The sequence below is a fragment of the Salvelinus sp. IW2-2015 genome, linkage group LG20 (assembly GCF_002910315.2).
Source record: "Salvelinus sp. IW2-2015 linkage group LG20, ASM291031v2, whole genome shotgun sequence".
NCBI lineage: Eukaryota > Metazoa > Chordata > Actinopteri > Salmoniformes > Salmonidae > Salvelinus > Salvelinus sp. IW2-2015.
This window is the reverse complement of record NC_036860.1, coordinates 47,139,703-47,160,648: the sequence shown is the minus strand read 5'-3', so window position 1 is coordinate 47,160,648 and position 20,946 is coordinate 47,139,703. Positions and strand designations below refer to the sequence as shown.

General features: G+C 41.6%; 1 protein-coding gene across 1 annotated transcript in view; it reads right to left on the bottom strand.

Annotated features, from left to right (window-relative positions):
• LOC111981218 (neurite extension and migration factor-like) overlaps positions 1-3,753 on the bottom strand; it is a 76,008-nt gene extending 72,255 nt beyond the window's left edge. Inside the window, exon 1 of the mRNA XM_024012388.2 lies at positions 3,333-3,753. The gene's annotated coding sequence lies outside the window, so the exon portion shown is untranslated. The remainder of the gene's footprint in view (positions 1-3,332) is intronic.
• Between the last annotated feature and the right edge of the window lie 17,193 nt (positions 3,754-20,946).

Below are 20,946 nucleotides of genomic sequence, written 5' to 3'. Positions count from 1 at the left end.
TGTTTTGTATGRTGCTGCATAAATGATGTAATATGCCAGGGAGATATGTATACTGTAGCTAAGAAAGTAATACTAAGTGTATGTTGTGTAGTAAGCTGTTAGTAGCCCATGTGCCTCACCCTAATAATTTGGTCTTTCACCTCTTAATTTCGCCTACTGTTCTGACTTGGTGGTGCACATGTAGCCTATAACCTGTTTTTGAGAAATGTAATCATCAAATACTGTAAGAGCTTTCATTGTCTGCTTATATGCCCCCTTTATTTATCCTACGGTTCTGACTTGGTGTACAGGGAGAACACTGTAAGAACGGCCCATGTTCTGAATTCTGTCYCTGTACATTTCAAAAGTGCTGAACAAATAGTTATACTGACTACGTACGTCCAAGCTTTCTCATTAATGTCTTAATCGAAATTACGGATTGCATCTTATCCGCCCTTATTCCATATTTTGTACATCTCAATTATCAATAGAAACCACATTTGTTTAAACAAGGCAGTAGATGAGGCTGAAAGGCAGTAAATGAGGCTGAATTAACTGTTTAGCTGCCAGACAAGGCTCTGCTGATAGCCAGGTGTAGCAGTGGTAAGGTGTTGGGACTGCTGTTGGGACTCTGCTGTTGGGACAGCTTTAGGTAGGCCCTAACAGTTTGTGGGCACCGTTTGTCACCGTTATAGTGCAATTAATGTATTGTTTAGTGTTGTGTTGTGTAGTAGCTTTGCTGGCATGCATCCCACATTATAATTTGTTTGCCCCACCYAGATTGACGTGCTAAAACCGCCATTGGTTAACTCCAATGCTTCCCACAGTGGTGTCAAGTTGGCTGGATGTTCTTTGGGTGGTGGACCATTCTTGATACACACAGGAAACTGTGACAAAAACCTGTTGCAGTTCTTGACACAAACTGCTGCGCCTGGCACCTACTAGCATARATTGTTCAAAGGCACTTAAATCTTGTGTCTTTCCCATTCACCCTCTGAATGGCACACATACACAATACATGTCTCAAGGCTTAAAAATCATTCTTTAACCTGTCTCCTCCCCTTCATCTACACTAACTGAAGTGGATTTAACAAGTGACATAAATAAGGGCTCATAGCTTTTACCTGGATTCACCTGGTCAATCTATGTCATGGAAAGAGCAGGTGCTCTTAATGTTTTGTATACTCAGTGTATAATACCATATGCAAAAGTCTCACAGAGGATATTTTCAATAAAGAAATACAGCTAGTGATTCCTTCATAATTTGACATAGAGAGAAAGACAAGAGTCATCCAGGACCACAGCAGTGGGGTTGGTGTTTGTATCTGCCTGCCAGTGAGGAGGATAGTGGTTAGAAGCATTGTGAATGTTACAGGCCCAGCATGGGCAGCTAAAGATCTCAGCACTCTGCTCTGCTCTAGTGTCTGTCTGTCTGTCCCACTAGAGAGGAAGCTCAGTTCAGACTCTTTCCCTGGTGTCATGAAAGTAATCAAAAAGGGCTGAGCCACCCATCTCACGGGGTCGTTACCTTTCTGTTAATTACAGCATGCTACCTCAACTCCCTCCGATGCCGAGCAGCACCAGTCACCGCAACAATGCAGTACTGAGGGAGGGAGGGGGTTATCTCTGAGTGAATTAATGAATGAATGACAGATAACCAGGCACAAAAACATTTGCCCACTATTCAACAGGTTAAATCGTATGAAAACATGTCTGTTCATGTTCTGTATGGTCATTTTAACTGGTGGGAAATACCGGTTGATACCATACATACCGGCTCCTATATAGAAGACTGAAATGTGTTAATCAGTGTGACGTCTGCCCAGGTATTGGTACAACCTTTCACCCAACCTCCCAGGCAGCCTCGCTCCTCCCCCTCTGGCACTACTTTCAGATAAACACAATGCAGTGCTGTGTGCAGCCCAGCCTTCAAGGACCTGCTCTCTCTCTAGTTCTCTCTGAGAACCTTGGGCTGCTGAAGTAAGGAAGACAAAACCCATAGAACGGAGGCACAGAGGACTACATTAAGTGGATTGTTGTTGTCTCACCCTGAACATGCCTAATCCTATTCACTTTCAAACATAATAGGCAAAATGGGATGGGGAAAAACAGCATATTTCTTCAAAACTATTTTAGTACCTTATAACATCAATGGAGTGACCTGGGGCTGGGCAACCAAACAACACCTTGGGACAGTAAAGGAAACGTACTAGGTCTGGCACTGGGATGGGTAGCTCTTAGCAGGAACCCTGCTTGAGTTGATATACAGACCTGATCAAATGAAAGGATTTTCAGTGCCGATTGTTGGGGACACTCTGGGCTAAATTAAGAGGGTGTATTTCGTCCTCTTATCTACTGTATTTTCAAAAACATGAAACCAAAAAAATGACCTTCAATTTCAAATTAACACTTGTGCATAATTAAGCCTGATAAACAATTCCCCAGCCCTTTCACAAAGGAATGTTGTTGAGTTAAACTCTGCCTCTTAGGGACAACCACCTGTGAAAGATAGCTTTATCCAGGCATTATTCTGGAAAGAGGGTGAATCATTTAGTTGAGCTATCCCTGCAATTTGGCAGAGAGCTCCATATATGTTATTGCCATCCATGTGAGAAGTAGGATAGAGATTACATCTTACAATGATAATAATACTGTAATAACAATAATGTTGAGACAATTTTTATTTGCTTGTCCTTTTTGTAAACCCTAAGAGTGTATTTATGCGAGTTCGACAGGTCTGACCTTATGTCACATACAAATATGAACGGAAATTGAACACAGCATCTAACCACAGGGAAAGAAGAAAAGCTGGGAACTCCATGCTGAAAATAAATGAATCTGGGAGCACAGAGCAATGGTCGATTTCATGCCAAGGGGAGCACATTATTCAGTGAAATGTTCAAGTTTAAGCATCTTGTTTATTGAACTAAGCACTGCCAAATACTGCAAAGGTTGTCCAGGATCTGGACTGACAATTCTCATATTGCCTGTGTGTTGTGTGTCTGTGTGTTTTGGGGGATGGGATATGGGGTGCAGTTTGCTGGTACCTCTAATGCTCCAATGTAGGGTATCACTTTTTTCTTAATAAGGAATGTTGTCTTTCAATGCATTTTATGACAATTGCTTTTCTGCACAGTTTAAAAGTGAAGTAACTGTATTCAATTAAATACATTCTTAAAGATACAAACACAACAGATTAATGTTGATTTAACGTGATACATGAAATACCCTCCCCCCTTTTCTCTCGAATGCAGCCGAAGAAATTGTAGGCTATTTGACGTTGCATATTCTTTATGCAAGTGTGTTGCCCTGAGCTGAGAACCATATTCGTCATTGTACAACATTTAACTTACCTCTCTTTTCACACGGGCTGCGCTTTTCCCGTCGCCATCATTCCATTTACAGTTATTTATTTGACAGATGGAAACTGTATCTTCTCCTCAATGCAGCGAGTGCGACCTCACCATATTTTTCCCAAGCCCGGACTCCCTGTATCAGCAGGTGGACGCGCCTCCCTATGATGGAGACAGCGCGCCTTTACCCCCCTACCACTCCATTTTATTGTACACTCTTCTTCGTAGTCCAGCAAACAAAAAAATATATTGGCCATTCCATGTGTCGTGTACATTATGTTATATAAAGGAGCGCCATGTTCGTGTTCGTTTTCTATGACGCACCCTGGATCAATGTACACCGAAACTGGATGATGCTATTGTTATGTCCTATCTTTTTTTCCACAGATGCACCCCGTCCCTGACAACGACGGTAGGCTCGTGKCAGTTTGCTCCCCCTCTTTTGCGACGTGCCATAAAGAGCGCGCCCACAAATTTCACTCGGGACCGCGCTTCTCCATGCCCAGTATAACAGGTGCAGTTTGGTTCTCAAGGAAATTAACTATTACAATATCATCACTCGAGTTGACACTTTAATTGACAAGCAGAGCTCTCTTCTCTTACAATTTATATTTAGCTAAACCCGGAGCCTAGTTTTGGGGCTTTATAAATTGGATGGATTGTATACTGAACAAAAATATAAACGCAACATGCAACAATTTCAAATATTTGACTGAGTTACAGTTRATATAAGGAAATCGGTCAATTTAAATACATTCATTAGGCCCTAGTCTATGTATTTCACATGACTGGGAATACAGATGTGCATCTGTTGGTCACAGATACCTTAAAAAAAAGSTAGGGGCACGGATCAGCAAACCAGTCAGTATCCGGTGTGACCACCACTTGCCTCATGCAACGTGACATGTCCTTCGCATAGAGTTGATCAGGCTGTTGATTGTGGCCTGTGGAATGTTGTCCCACTCCTCTTCAAAGACTTTGCAAAGTTGCTGGATATTGATGGGAACTGGAACACGCTGTCGTACATGTTGATCCAGAGCATCCCAAAATGCTCAATGGGTGACATGTCTGGTGAGTATGCAGGCCATGAAAGAACTATGCCATTCTCAGCTTCCAGGAATTGTGTACAGATCCTTGCGACATGAGAGGACAGTTAGAACAGTTAGTTGCTAACCAGTCAATGTTCAGGTCACCCAAAAAATAGACCTCTTAACATCACACACACAATCAAGCATTTTACACACATTATCTAGATACTGACTGTTAGCACTTGATGGCCTATATAAAACACCCTAAAATCATAGGCTTTAGATGAGGCAGGTAAACTTGCAACTACAACACTTCAACACTTGACATGAGATAATCTCTAAGTATTATAGGGATATGGCTCTGAACATATACCGCAACAGTGATGTGTTGTGTTGGATTTGCCCCAAACATAACGTTTGTATTCAGGACATAAAGTTAATTTCTTTGCTACATTTTTTGCAGTTTTACTTTAGTGACTTATTGCAAACAGGATGCATGTTTTTGTCAGATCTCCCCAAGGAGATGTGGGTGTGGAGTCAGGCGCAGGAGAAACAAGTTCCGAAGGAAAAGGGCGTTTTATTCAACAAGCTCAAAATAACAGGACACCGGACTACAGCAGTAGCCAAAAAACCCACTCAGACACAGTCCAGGGAAAAACCACCTGTTAAAAATGAACTAGAGAAAATGCAACCCAAACTAACTGACAGTCAAACGAAAACAATCCCGCACAAAAACCCAAAGGAAATGTCGAGATAAAACCCCCCCTAATTAACCAAAATGAAACCAGGTYGAACACAAAACAGACATAACCAAAAGAAAAGGAAAAAGGATCGGTGGCAGCTAGTAGACCGGTGACGACGACCACCGAGCGCCGCCCGAACAGGGAGAGGAGCCATCTTCGGTAGAAGTCGTGACAGTTTTGAAATATTTTCATTCTGTACAGGCTTCCTTCTTTTCAATCTGTCATTTACGTTAGTATAGTAGAGTAACTACAATGTTGTTGATCCATCCTCAGTTTTCTCCTATCACGGTCATTAAACTCTGTAACTGTTTTAAAGTCACCATTGGCCTCATTGTGAAATCCCTGAACGGTTTCCTTTCTCTCCGGCAACTGAGTAAGGAAGGACACCTGTATCTTTGTAGTCACTGGGTGTATTGATACACCATCCAAAGTGTAACTAATAACATCATCCTCAAAAGGATATTCAATGTCTGCTTTTTTAATATTTACCCATCTATAAATAGGTGCCCTTCTTTGCGAGTCATTAGAAAACCTCCCTGGTATTTGTGGTTGAATTTGTTTTTGAAATTTACTGCTCGACTGAGATACCTAACAGATAATTGTATGTGTGGGGTCCAGAGATGAGGTAACTTGCAACTTATTATGTGACTTTTTAAGCACATTTTTACTCCTGAACTTATACTGAACATAAATATAAATGCAACATGCAAAGTGTTGGTCCCATGTGTTATTAGCTGAAATAAAAGATCCCTGTAATTTTCCATACGCACAAAACGCTTATTTCTCTAAAATGTTGTAAACAAATTTGTTTACATCCGTTAGTGAGCATTTCTCATTTGCAAAGATAATCCATCCACCTGACAGGTGTGGCTGTTTAATCAGCTTCTTGATATGCATGATCATTACACAAGTGCGCCTTGTGCTGGGGACAATAAAAGGCCAGTCTAAAATGTGCAGTTTTGTCACACAACACAATGCCACAGATGTCTCAAGTTTTGAGGGAGCGTGCAATTGGCATGCTGATTGCAGGAATGTTCACCAGAGCTGTTGCCAGAGATCTGAATGTTCATTTCTCAACCATAACCTGCCTCAATGTCGTTTTAAAGAATATGGTAGTACATCCAAACGGCCTCACAACCACAGACCACGTGTAACCACGCCAGCCCAGGACCTCCATATCCCGCTTCTTCACCTGCGGGATTGTCTGGGACCAGCCATCGAAGAATTTCTGCACAAACTGTCAGAAACAGTCTCAGGGAAGCTCATCTTCCGTGCTCATCTGCGTGCTCGTCGTCCTCACCAGGGTCTTGACCTGACTGCAGTTCGGAGGTGTAACCGACTTCAGTGGGCAAATGCTCACCTTGATGGACACTGGCACGCTGGAGAAATGTGCTCTTCATGGATGAATCCCAGTTTGAACTGCCTAAAGTGCGCAAAGCTGTCATCAAGGCAAAGGGTGGCTATTTGAAGAATCTCAAATATAAAATATATTTTGATTTGTTTAACACTTTTTTGGTTACAACATGATTCCATATGTGTTATTTCATAGTTTTGATGTCTTCACTATTATTAGTAAAAATAGTAAAATAGTAAAAATAAAGAAAAACCCTTGAATGAGTAGGTGTTCTAAAACTTTTGACCGGTAGTGTATATGAACTGTAAGTCATTAAAATCTTAGAAATTGTTGCATGTTGCGTTTATATTTGTGTACAGTGCATTTAGGCTTTCCATAAGAAAGGTGTTGAATACTTATTGACTCAAGACATTTCAGCTTTTCATTTTTAATGAATTAGAAAACATTTCTAAAAACATAATTCCACTTTGACATTATGGGGTATTGTGTGTAGGCCAGTGACAAAATCTAAATTTAATCCATTTTAAATTCATGCTGTAACAAATTTTTGGGGGAAAAAGTCAAGGGTTGTGAATACTTTCTGAAGGCACTGTATATGAAGGTTATCTGACGTTAGCAAGTTATTGATTTAATTAACCTTATTTCTAAGCAGTGGAGGATCCTGAGAGGAGGAAGGGGAGGACCATGCTCTTCAGTGAATTTTAAATAAAACTATACTAAATATATTCACGTCACCAAATAATTTATTAAAACACACTGTTTTGCAATGAAGGTCTACAGTAGCCTCAACAGCACTGTAGGGTAGCACCAGGGTGTAGCRATAYGACAGCTAGTTTCCATCCTCCTCTGGGTACATTGACTTCAATACAAAACCTAGGAGGCTCATGGTTCTCACCCCCTTCCATAGACTTACACAGTAATTATGACAACTTCCGGATGACGTCCTCCAACCTATCAGGGCTCTTGCAGCATGAAATGACATGTTGTTCACCCAATCAAAGAAAATGTATTTAGTACTGAAAGCATAAGCTACAGCTAGCTAGCAAAGAAAGAAATACAATAGTTGAAGAACAGCTTTAAAACAAAATAACTTCTTTAAAAATGAAGGATAAGCAAGGGAGAGAGAGAGATAGCTATATTTAGTTGTATTTTCTTATTTTCACTTTGACTTAGCTAGCAAATGCACCTAGCTACTTTAGCCTACTCAAACATCTGRCTCAGAGAGGGATGCTATGTTGCTAGCTGGCTATGGCTATCCAACACTGGAACTCTTCCAAGTCAAGGTTAGCGTTTGGTTTTATTTATTGCTACTGGGGCCCGCCTGTGTAACTGCTAAACGGCTTGCTGACTGTACACTGTACTGCATGATTGTAGCGGGTTTACTAAGGCGTTAGTTCTAGTAGCTATGTCGACTATGACGTTACTAATGTTAGCTAATATGGTGACAACGATGTAGGCTGTGTTTAGCGGTTAGCGGTTATGATATGAAGGTTTGMCTTGGAAATGTTTTTTCGCCTGGTCACTGACCGCTGATGTGTTGTGCACTGAATTCCACAAGCTYAGGAAAAGGTGGGAAGAGAGCACGTAGATGCGAGAAGGAATTATACAACAAGAAAAACGTTCATGCTGTTTGTAAATGGCTGCTATGAAAGTGAACTGTGTTTACATGTGATCAGTATTCTGTTGAAAAACATTTCTTAAACGGAAGCAAACGGAAAGAAACAGGAATAAACATATCTGAATTTGTCCAATAGAAACTTTAATTTGTAACTGTAATGATTACACCCCTGATCAGCTACAGTTGAAGTCGGAAGTTTACATACACTTAGGTTGGAGTCATTAAATCTAGTTTTTCAACCACTCCACAAATTTCTTGTTAACAAACTATAGTTTTGGCAAGTCGGTTAGGACATCTACTTTGTGCATGACACAAAACATTTTCCCAAAAATTGTTCACAGACAGATTATTTCACTTATAATTCACTGTATCACAATTCCAGTGGGTCAGAAGTTTACATACCACTACAGTTGCCACCCTGTGGTCATATTGTGTTTATCATGATAAAACTAACTTCAGTAAAAGTATCTCAAAGAAATAAATCATGTCAGCGACCCAGAGGAGTGCGTGCGTGATGAGAGCTAATATAGACATCAGGTGGAGGTCAATTGGAGGTGTACCTGTGGATGTATTTCAAGGCCTACCTTCAAACTCAGTGCCTCTTGCTTGACATGATCCGAAAATCAAACGAAATCAGCCAAGACCTCAGAAGAAAATGGTGTATACCTCCACAAGTCTGGTTCATCCTTGGAGCAATTTTCAAACGCCTAAAGGTACCACGTTCATCTGTACAAACAATAGTACGCAAGTATAAACACCATGGGACCACGCAGCCGTCATACCGCTCAGGAAGGAGACGCGTTCTGTCTCCTAGACATGAACGTACTTTGGTATGAAAAGTTCAAATCAATCCCAGAACAACAGCGAAGGACCTTGTGAAGATGCTGGAGGAAACAGGTACAAAAGTATCTATATCCACAGTAAAACGAGTCCTATATCGTCATAACCTGAAAGGACGCTCTGCAAGAAGAAAACCACTGCTCCAAAACTGCCATAGAAAAGCCAGAATACGGTTTGCAACTGCACATGGGGACAAAGATCATATTTTGGGAGAAATGTTCTCTGGTCTGATGAAACAAAAATAGAACTGTTTGGCCATAAATGACCATCGTTATGTTTGGAGGAAAAAGGGGAGCCTGCAAGCCGAAGAACAACCATCCCAACCATGAAGCACGGGGGTGCAGCATCATGTTGTGGGGGTGCTTTGCTGCAGGAGGGACTGGTGCACTTTACAAAATAGATGGCATCATGAGGAGGAAAATGATGTGGATATATTGAAGCAACATCTCAAGACATCAGTCAGGAAGTTAAAGCTTGGTGGCAAATGGTTCCTCCAATGGACAAGACCCCAAGCATACTTCCAAAGTTGTGGAAAAATGGCTTAAGGACAACAAAGTCAAGTCTTGGATGGCCATCTAAAATCCCTGACCTCAATCCCATAGAAAATGTATTTGGCTGAACTGAAAAAGCATGTGTGAGCAAGGAGGCCTACAAACCTGACTCAGTTACACCAGCTCTGTCAGGAGGAATGGGCCAAAATTCACCCAACTTATTGTGGGAAGCTTGTGGAAGGCTACCCGAAACGTTTGACCCAAGTTAAACAATTTTAAGGCAAAGCTACCAGATACTAATGGAGTGAATGTTAACTTCTGATCCACTGGGAATGTGATGAAAGAAATAAAAGCTGAAATAAATCATTCTCTCTACTATCAATCTGACATTTCACATTCTTAAAATGAAGTGGTGATCCTAACTGACCCAAGACAAGGAATTTTTACTTGGATTAAATGTCAGGAATTGTGAAAAACTGAGTTTAAATGTATTGGCTGAGGTGTATGTAAACATCCGACTGTAGATGCAGGCAAGAGTGTGCAAGGAGGTATTGAATGTGTTACTGTCTGTCACCTCGATTTCTCACATTTTTCTCTTGACCTGTGTACCTGCATTGTAAAGATTTTTTAAATTTAATTTAAAAAAAATGTATATACATATTTTTTATGTTTTATTGAATATCAGAAACATACATTATACTTGTAGTGAAGCCGCTAAAAACTACACCACACCAGTCATCCAACAGACTCCCATTCAGAGCGACACACAGAAGCATCCAGGGTCAATATCCTGCTCAAGGGCACGTTGACAGATGTCCCACCAGGCCAAAAGACATGAACCTGAACCCTCCAAGATCCCCCCCACAGTTCCGCAATAGCTGTCCCTCAACCATTCGAGACCCTTCCCACAGTCCCCCCAAGAAGAAGAAAAAAATATAAATATATATACAGTATATAATTAATACCATTCCCCACCCCCAAGAACCCCCCGATGCACCAACAACCAAGAAAATGAACTAAAGAGAGAAAATGAAAAAGACAGAAGAAAACAGCAAACAACAATGCAGAAAGAACAACAACAGAAAACGAAAAAACATAGGACATCAAGGACAACTAAAATCGTACATGTAACACCAATGCCAACTGTATATGTTTGTGTGCATGTCTGGCACTATTAAATGTATGTGTGTGTTCTTGTATGCATTTATTTGAATGAGTGTGTGTATACGCATGTGTACAAACACCTGCACGGCATCAGCCTCAGGGAAAACCGGCATTAGCTGTAAAAACACTGACCCTCAGTGTCATTCAAACTTACTTTTTATTATGTTTTATTTTTTACTTTTATCTTTGACAGTCATTCTATCTCCCGCACAGCGTCTCCACTCCCACTTGTCTCCAATTCCCCATCCCAACCCTCACCTTCCCTCAGCCCATCCCACCTATCTCTGCTGGCCAACCTCTTCGGATTTCTAAGCAACATATATCATTCAACTCTGCTGTGATGTTTCGCGAACAATTTCAATCTATCTAATCGAATATAATCCACAGATTGCGAGTTGAAGATAAATCATTTTAATAAGAATATTAGTAGATTAGTAGTCTCTCTTCTGGTCTCTCCAGWTCTTCTAACAGTACTATTTCTAGGGTCAATTTTAGATCAATACTATGCATTTTCAGCCATTCCTGAACCTGAGACCAGAAACAGGCTACCTGAGGGCAATATCAAAATAAATGGTCTATTAATTCTGTGTCCTCATAACAAAATCTGCAGAGCTTTGATGATTTTATGCCCCAAATATTCAAAATTTTGTTAGTGGCAAGAATTCGATATAATAATTTTAGCTGAAAAGCACAAAGTCTTGAATCTTGCATTGTTTTATATATCAACTCATACATCCTGTACCATCGAATCAGTACATCAAAAATCTCTTCCCAACTATTTTTCAATCTGTATGGCACAGTTGTCAACATCCTGGTACTCAAATGAAACTGGAATACTTTCCTATTTATGCTATTTTTATTCCTCCACCAGTTTTGATCCTTTATATTGGGCAGACAGACCAGTTCCCTACCTCCTCCCGCTGCCACCTGCCTCCTCCATTTTTGGGGTAATGCTGTAATCAATTGGTGGTACTCTTGGATTGAGCAGACTTTCCCGTACAATTCTGATAACTCCATGAAGGACATAACTCAACGATTCCAATTTACAATATAATTTAAGAACAAAATACCCTAGCAACAACAACTTTCCCATAAATAATGGTATTTTATCAACCAGCACATTTGAGTTCAGCCATAATATTTGTTGTAATATTTGTTCTATCTTTTCAGAGGGATGAAATTTAAATTGTAGCTCTGCAATGCTTGTTAGAAAAGAGAGATGCTTTGAAAAAGGTATCATTTTCAATTAATCGAAAATGAGACATGGCAATCTGCACAAAGGCAAAAAGGCCATTTTTAAACAATGGATGTGTCACGCCCTGACCTTAGAGATCCTTTTTATGTCTCTATTTTGGTTTGGTCAGGGCGTGAGTTGGGGTGGGCATTCTATGTCTGGTGTTCTATGTTTTAATTTCTGTGTGTTTGGCAGGGTGTGGTTCTCAATCAGAGGCAGCTGTCTATCGTTGTCTCTGATTGAGAACCATACTTAGGTAACCTTTTTCCACCTGTGTGTTATGGGTAGTTGTTTTCTGCTTTGTGTCTGCACCAGACAGGACTGTTTCGTTTCATTCACTCTCTTTGTTGTTGTTTCAGTGTTCAGTTTATTTACTAAATTACAATGAACACTTACCACGCTGCGTTTTGGTCACCTTCTTTCCAGGACGATCGTTACAGGATGAGCTTTTCTTAGTGGTCTACTTGAGAACCATTTAGGGTTATAGTAAAACTTTTGAATAGGTGAAGCTTTTAAAGAGAGGTTTAGTGCTTTTATATTTAATCATCTCAACCCACCCAATTCATATTCATTATATAGATAGGCACACTTTATTTTGTCTGGTTTAGCGTCCCAGATAAAGCGAAATATTTTTTGCTCATATGATTTGAAAAACGAATCATCAGGAGTAGGCAGCGCCATAAGTAAGTGAGTAAACTGAGATATGACTACAGGTATTTACCTCTCCAAGGTTGCAGGATCTTGTCTATTTTTACGTTTTCTATTGAAATTCACTGTGGAGAGCTTATTTATATATTTTGTGATATGAATACCAAGTATGTCTACTTCACCATCAGCCCATTTTATAGGTAAACTGCAGGGTAATGTAAAAGTTGTATTTTTTAATGATCCAATATGTAATATTGTACACTTATCATAATTAGGTTCTTGTCTAGAGAATACAGAAAAGTTATCTAGATCTTCAATGAGACATCGCAGGGATCTAGATTGCGGGGTTAATATAAAACTTGAGTCATTGGCATACATGGACACCTTTGTTTTTAAGCCTTGGATTTCTAATCCTCTAATGTTGTTATTGGATCTGATTTTAATAGCTAGCATTTCGATGGCCATAACGAATAGAAATGGTGACAGCGGACATCCTTGTTTAACTCCTCTTGACAATTCAAGACTACTCTTGACTACTTTCTGAGAAGTAGCCGCTATTTACTATTTTACACCTATACATTATTTTTAACCATTTTATAAGAGAATCACCGAAATTGAAAAAATCCAGGCATTTATAAATAAAATCCAGTCTTACTTTATCAAATGCCTTTTCAAAATCTGCTATAAATACCAGGCCTGGCTTCTTAGATGTTTCATGATGTTCTATTATGTCTAGTAGTTGTCGTATATTATCTCCAAGGTATTGTCCATGTAAAAAAAACTGTCTGATCAGGATGAACAATACCTGGTAAAACCCTTTTAATTCTGAGTGCTATGCATTTCGCTAGTATTTTGGCATCATAACATTGAAGTGTAAGGGGTGCCCGTTTTTTAGATAGACTTGATCTTTATATTTGGCATCTGGGTCTTGTTTAAAATAATAGAGAAATCAGACCTCCTGCTGAGTACCTGACAGACTACAATTTCTATAGGAGTAGATCAAACAATCTAACYATGGATCTTTTAGTATATCAAAAAAGGCTTGATATACCTCTACCGGTATGCCATCAAGCCCTGGGGTTTTTCCAGACTGAAAGGATTTAATAGCCTAAAAAGTATTACTCTGTAATTTGGCCTTCTCAATGATTTTTCTGTACATTTGTTAACTTTCAATTTTTTATATTATTTGGAAAGAATTCCTTACCGTAATCTTCATTCAGTGGAAGAGGATGAGACAGAAAAGAGAACATCTGCCTACAATATTTAGCTTCCTCTTTTAAAATATAATTTGGAGAATCATAGATGACTCCGTCTTCAGTAACAAGTTTCAGCAAATTATTTTTGTTAACGTTCCTGTATTGGCGATTCAGGAAGAATTTTGTGCATTTTACTCCATATTCCATCCAGTTTGCTTTATTTTTGTAATAGATTACATTAGATTGTTCTTGAATAAGTTCCTCAAGTTCTTTTTGTTTTTCTTCTAACTTATTTTGTATCGTTTTTATTGCTATCTACCTGTACTATTAGTTCATGTATTTCCCTTGTTAGTCTTGTGTCACGATCGTCATCAGGGTGGAAATGACCGGACCAAGGTGCAGCGTGGTGAGCGTACATTTCTTTTTATTATGAATGTCGCCAACAAAAACAAGAAACAACAAAAAACGAACGTGAAGCTGACTAGGGCTATACAGGCCACTAACACAGACAACTACCCACAACTAAGGTGTCAAAACAGGCTGCCTAAGTATGATTCCCAATCAGAGACAACGATAGACAGCTGTCCCTGATTGAGAACCATACCCGGCCAAAACATATAAACTGAAAACATAAAAAATAACGAAACTAGAATGCCCACCTTAGTCACACCCTGGCCTAACCAAAAAAGAGATAAAAACCTCTCTATGGCCACGGCGTGACAGTACCCCCCCCCCCCCCCCCAAAAGTGCTGACTCCGCCGCAAAACCTGACTCATATAGGGAGGGTCCGGGTGGGCACTACCGGTGGCGGCTCCGGTGCGGGACGCAGACCCGCCCCACCTCTGCTCCCCACTTTGGTGGGAACCTCGCTGCAGGCCCCGGACTGGGACCTCGTTGCAGCCGCGCGACTGGGGACGGCCTCGTTGCAGGCCCCGGACTGGGACCCTCGTTGCAGGCCCCGCGACTGCGGACCCTCGCTGCAGGCTCCGGACTGGGGACGTCGCTGGGGCTCCGGACTGGGACCGTCGCTGGAGGCTCCGCTGACCACAGATCGGATGCTGGAGGCTCGTGCCCTGCGGATCCTCACTGGAGGCTCCGGGCCATGGATCATCACTGGAGGCTTCGTGCCATGGATCATCACTGGAGCTTCGTGCCATGGATCACACTGGAGGCTTCGTGCCATGGATCATCACTGAGGCGGTTCGTGCCATGGATCATCATCGGAGGCTTCGTGCCATGGATCATCACTGGAGGCTTCGGGCATGGATCATCACTGGAGGGAGGAGATGTATAGGAGGGAGGAGATGTATAGGCAGCCTGGTGCGTGAGTGCCACAGGGCCTTACCAGGCTGGGAGAACATGACAGGAGGCCTGCGTTCTGGGAGCAGGCACAGGGACTCACCAGGCTGCCAACAACTGGAGGCTTGGTTCTTGGAGTAGGCCCCGGATACACTGGGCCGTGGAGGCGCACTGGAGGTCTCGAGCGTAGAGTCTGCACAACCCGTCCTGGCTGGATGGTTACCTTCGCCCGGCAAAGGCGGGGCGCTGGCACAGGACGCACTGGGCTGTGCAGACGCACCGGAGACACAGTGCGCAGAGCCGGCGCAGGATATCCTGGGCCGTAGAGACGCACTGGGGGCCAGATGCGCTGAGCCGGCACCATCCGTCCTGGCTGGATGCCCACTCTAGCCCGGCCGATACGGGGAGCTGGAATGTAGCGCACCGGGCTGTGAACGCGCACAGGAGACACCGTGTGCTCCACCGCATAACACGGTGCCTGACCAGTACGACGCTCCCTACGGTAATCACGAGGAGTTGGCTCAGGTCTCCAACCTGACTCAGCCAATCTCCTCGTGTGCCCCCCAAATTTTTTGGGGGGGAGTGGCCTCCCGGTCATTCGTGCCAGCTGCGACCCTGTGTAATCCTGGGCCCTTTTACTCGCTGCCTCCGCCTTCCTCGCTGCTTCCACCAGCTCCCACGGCAGGCGATCCTTTCCCCCCAGGATCTACTCCCACGTCCAGGATCCTTTCCCATTCAGGATGTCCTCTCATGTCCAGTCCTCCTTACCACGCTGCTTGGTCCATTTGTGGTGGGTAGTTCTGTCACGGCTCTCTTCGTAATGGTGGAAATGACCGGACCAAGGTGCAGCGTGGTAAGCGTAKATTTCTTTTTATTATGAATGTCGCCAATAAAAACAAGAAACAACAAAAAACGAACGTGAAGCTGACTAGGGCTATACAGGACACTAACACAGACAACTACCCACAACTAAGGTGGCAAAACAGGCTGCCTAAGTATGATTCCCAATCAGAGACAACGATAGACAGCTGTCCCTGATTGAGAACCATACCCGGCCAAAACATAGAAACAGAAAACATAGAAATAATGAAACTAGAATGCCCACCCTAGTCACACCCTGGCCTAACCAAAATAGAGAATAAAAGCCTCTCTGTGGCCAGGGCGTGACATCTTGTCTCTTTAGCCAGAAACTGCTTTTTCATTATTGATGAATATTGAATTGAATGACCTCTGAAGGTACATTTAAACGTATCTCAAACAATAAGGGGATTTGCTGAACCTATATTATACTGGAAAAATTCWGTTATAAATTATTTTGTTTTAGTTAAAAAATAAGTTATATATACTTATTTCACCCTTACCATAACTAGATACTATTCTCAGTCTAAACTGACCATAATTAGTGCTTGTAAAGTTACTGCCATCAGAGGTATTATGACGGTCAAAATTAGAGCTTTCAAATGTCTGATATTTAGAATTCAAGAAATAGGTTCTAGCAATATTTGTTTTATTCCCTTGCCTGTTTGCCTGTGAGCCAATGCCACAGATGTTAGAAAATTGAGACAAGATATTATGTGTGTCGTAAATCTGAGTAGGTTGATGTGTATGACATTGGATGTGATRTAGTGAAAGTATGTACGATGTCTGTATAAGAGTAAGACTATAATGTTTGCTGTCCAAATAAATAATAACTCTGCCAATTTGCATGGTTGAGTGTCTATGTGTGTAACATGTAGTGCGTATAACCTTAACATTCATGATGATAATTGTAATCCATATTGTATRACCGTCATAGTTGCATCATAATTACCTTTAACATCATTGAAAAACACATCCCAGCATTTCCATAGCAATTGACGTTTCACATGATCATGAAAGAGACCTTGCATTACTATAGAGACGGCTTCACTACAGTACAAATGTATTCCGTACAATATGTTATTATTCCCCAATGCCCCTATTCTGATATCTTCCCCTTGCTTGTTGTAAACATATATACACTTGTAGACAAATATATAAAAAAGATTGACAAACAAGAAACATATTAAATTATAAACCAGTTCTCGACAATAGAGAGAGAGGTGAGAGAGGGAGAGGGAGAGAAGAGAAAAGAGAGAAAGAGAGAGTGAGAGATTAGGTGTGTGTGTGCATGTATAAGTCCGTATGTATAAGCGAGCATGTAATTGAGTACGTGTGTGTTCATATCCACTTCATAGTGTTCAGATATATATATATATATTTTTTTTTAGACTGAATTTGGTCCCTTTAAGCTCCCTTCCCCTGCTTTTGATCAGCTCCTTTTGTTGGTAGTCTTCAAATTTTGCGATGATCGGTCGGGGACCCTTGGTCTTGTCGCTCCAAGTCTGTGTACTCGGTGGAAAGCCACCTTGTTTACAGTCTCAATAGTAAGTTTCAAGACGGATTGCATGAATTCTCTGATCGCACCCTCTGAATTATTGGATGCGTCCTCAGGAAATTCAGAAAAAAAATGATTTTCACGCATGCTACGACTTTATATGTCTAGTAGCTACTCCTTCATCACCCTGTTTTCTTGAGTAGACAATCCATGTTGGAATCGTGGATTTTAACCTTGGCTGCGTGTGCCTTGTTCTCTCCTTGGAGCGTGAGAATTTCTCTCTGGCTAAACTCCAAACTCCCCCTCAGCCCTGCTACCTCCTCACACAACTTTTCCAGTGTTGCATGGATTCCAGCCAGAGCACTAGCCTCTACTTCAACGGTAAGTAAATCATCTGTGTCTGTTTTTGTCGCGTTAAAGTTATTTTGTGAGGTAGTCGGATCTTTCCATGATGGAATATGTTGTTCCTCCATAGCGTAAAYCTGTTGGTACTCATCGATTTCCCTCAGGATCTCCTTAGTATCCAGGTTGGCTCTTTACTGCAACCAGTTGTTTTAGAAAAGATAACAATGAGTCTTTCTCACGACGACCACAGGTGTCTGTAGTACAGCCAGCTAGCACTCGCGGAATCCACACAAATCACGTTTGGTATTTGTTTTTCATTAATAGCGGTTTCGTTTGAATCAAAACTAACAAACCGAGTGTTTTTCCAGCATACAGTGTTCAGCCTGTTGTAAACTTTAATTCATAGGTTAGGTTGTAGCAACTTCATGATGGGTATAGGGAAAATGTGAGTATCATGTAGTAGCCTAAACCTATCGATGTTACATTGAGTTGGGGAATGGAATATGAATGACAGTCATCCAATATGGTGTAATAGAAATAAGGCCATGGTTGTAAAAAATAATATATTGTCCTCCCTCATCTTAAACGTCACCGACCGCCACTGTTTCTAATGTGACATATGTTAATATATGTTATTTTTAGCCCTTTCCTGGGTAGCTTATCAGAGATAGACATATGGAGAAGAAGAAACAAAGCAACCCAAAAAAATTCAGCAGTCCATCAACCAGTTGGTGTGTGTAAGTGTTTGTGTGTTGTGATGTTGACATTATGAACCCACAAGCTTGGCTCTCTCATCCCTTCCAGGCTTTTGGGAGGGAGGGTGGACAATGAGCCTGTCATAGCGGATGCAAGCAATGTCCCCACGTGCTCTGCAAGCTTTTATGGCTGGGATAAGTTCTTCCTCTTCTGGAAAGAAGAGAAAATAGACCCCTGGACTTGGCACCCTCAACTCAGACGATGATAATTGACAAACAACTAGACCTGCAATTAGGATTATGTTAGGAGAGGCTGCAGGATCCGCTTGAATTAAGTGAACAATAAATGTACTTAATATGCCACGTAATAGCACTCCATACTAATCTATACTAACCTTTCCTCTAGCTAACAACATTTCTTTCCTTTGAGCAGCATTTTTTCCAGGTATCCTTGAGAGATCACATGAATGTACAAGGCAACTGAGCTCTCCTCATCAATGATGCCTCACTCACTATAACCACATGATACATATTTTATAGAAATAACACCAAGAGAACTGAACTGGCAGTTCTGATAACCTGCAGTGACAGTTTGAGGAGATTGTGCAGATCCGTTGTATCCAATTTTATGATGACAATACATCAATATATTAGTCCTACTGAATGATCATCTTAGGGGTCCCCCCATTTCTATAGCACATTCAAGGCAAATATTTTTTTTAATGATTCATTCAAATTACATTTGAAAGAAATGAAAGGGTCTTGGATCAATGAGCGGAGCATAGAAAAGCAACTGGTTGATGATATTGGTGCTCAAAAGCTTRGGATTTCATTATCAATCACCAACTGATTCAGTTGCATTGCAATCCTTCTCATTTTGGTTAATACATCAGCTTTGTGTATACTCCAACACATCGACTTGCCAGAAATCTTTTCATAAATAGGAATCACCATGAAATCGATGATTCAGCGTTGCATAATATCTCTAAACTGTTGTTATTGTGATAACGKTCGCTAGACCACCAGCTTGATGCTGCCACCCTCTTTGTTTGACCATGTGGTCCGGTGACAAAGGATAGGACACTAAAACTCAACACAGATATAGCAAACAATGATCTTTATTAACTACACAATTTCATAAGACAGCATGCCTGAAATGCTATGCGACCTACTAAATACCTGCAGTCTCTGTAACCCAATCTGAAGAAGGTGTAAAGCACTCAGGCTATTAAGTGCAATAACAGACTTAAACATMACATTACACACACTAGTGAGGTATTCGGTTAAATAGAACTGAACATCCATGGTTCTACTACCACTTCACTCCAAACTGAGCCTAGCCCAATGAAACGCAATTGTACACACATGCAAATTCATTGCACACAGGTGTATCCTAATCACAATTCAGCCCCCCCCCCCCCATGGGGTCTGGGTGTGTGCACCACCTTTGGGTTGGTCAGCTTGGCTAGTGGCAGACTGACAGAGAATATGGTGTACTGAATAGGCTACAAACTGGACAGGAACAACAACTAGGCTATAATCACCATAGGTTGTAGCCTGATTAATTACATATAATAGAGGAGCGCACTACATTCGCAGCACGCTCTGTTTACAAACACTGATAAAGCCTAGCTAATTAATTTGAATGTCCAAGAACACGCTACAATGCGCAGCACAGTCTCTTCCCAAAAGCCGGGGTGATGGCTCACACTCTTAGCAACCCCACTAGCTTATCTGGTTTCCAAAATTCCCCCTCACTACCTGTCTTCATCACCGGCCACCCTACCCAGCAGTGAATGACAACCTCCCCGTTAAGGTGAGTGCAATGTGGATACTTGCAAAGGCCACAAGCTCAACATTCATCAAAGCACAGCTCCCCCGCCAAGACCTACCTAAACTCTCTGCCTTATATCAGTTTCCCAGTCCAAGGCAGTCTTACAAGCAGGCACAGGTGCGAGCAATTAGTTCATGATTTAGTGGCGACCTCCCTTACAAGCTGTCCCACAGCTTCACCACACTATGTCTCCATGTACTTTCTATATATTAACACTCCTGTTGCTAGCAGCGCACTCCCATTTGGGTTCAAAGTAGGAAGCTGTCATTCAGGAATCCATGCTGGACACAGCGGGGAGCCATCATGTGACCTCCATTAGTTTCAATACCATGGTATACGTTTGCCAAGCTGGCTGGGCAAGTCTCCAAGCTCAGTAAACAAAGCTGGCTGCTCAGTTCTCACCTCCCTGTGGAGAGGCTGGAGAGGGAAATTATTGCCCTGTCCTCATTGGCAAACATGCTGTCTGTCCACTCAATATCATGTTCACTGAGGCCGTGTCTAGACTGATGGTTCATGCAGCTTTAGTATTCAGAACTATATGATCGTGGAATTCCGAACGGGCATCTACACCTACATTTAAATGTGTCTACCGTGTCCACAGTGTGTCCGGATGACATTTCCCGCGCTATATTCAAATGCCAGTATGCATTCTACAAAATATGATAATAACACAAAAACAACTGATGGCAGTTGCTAACTACTGTTGCTTACTAGCCAGCTAACCTCTGTAGCTAGTCAGCAACCTAGCAAGCAATGTTAAAGAGATCGC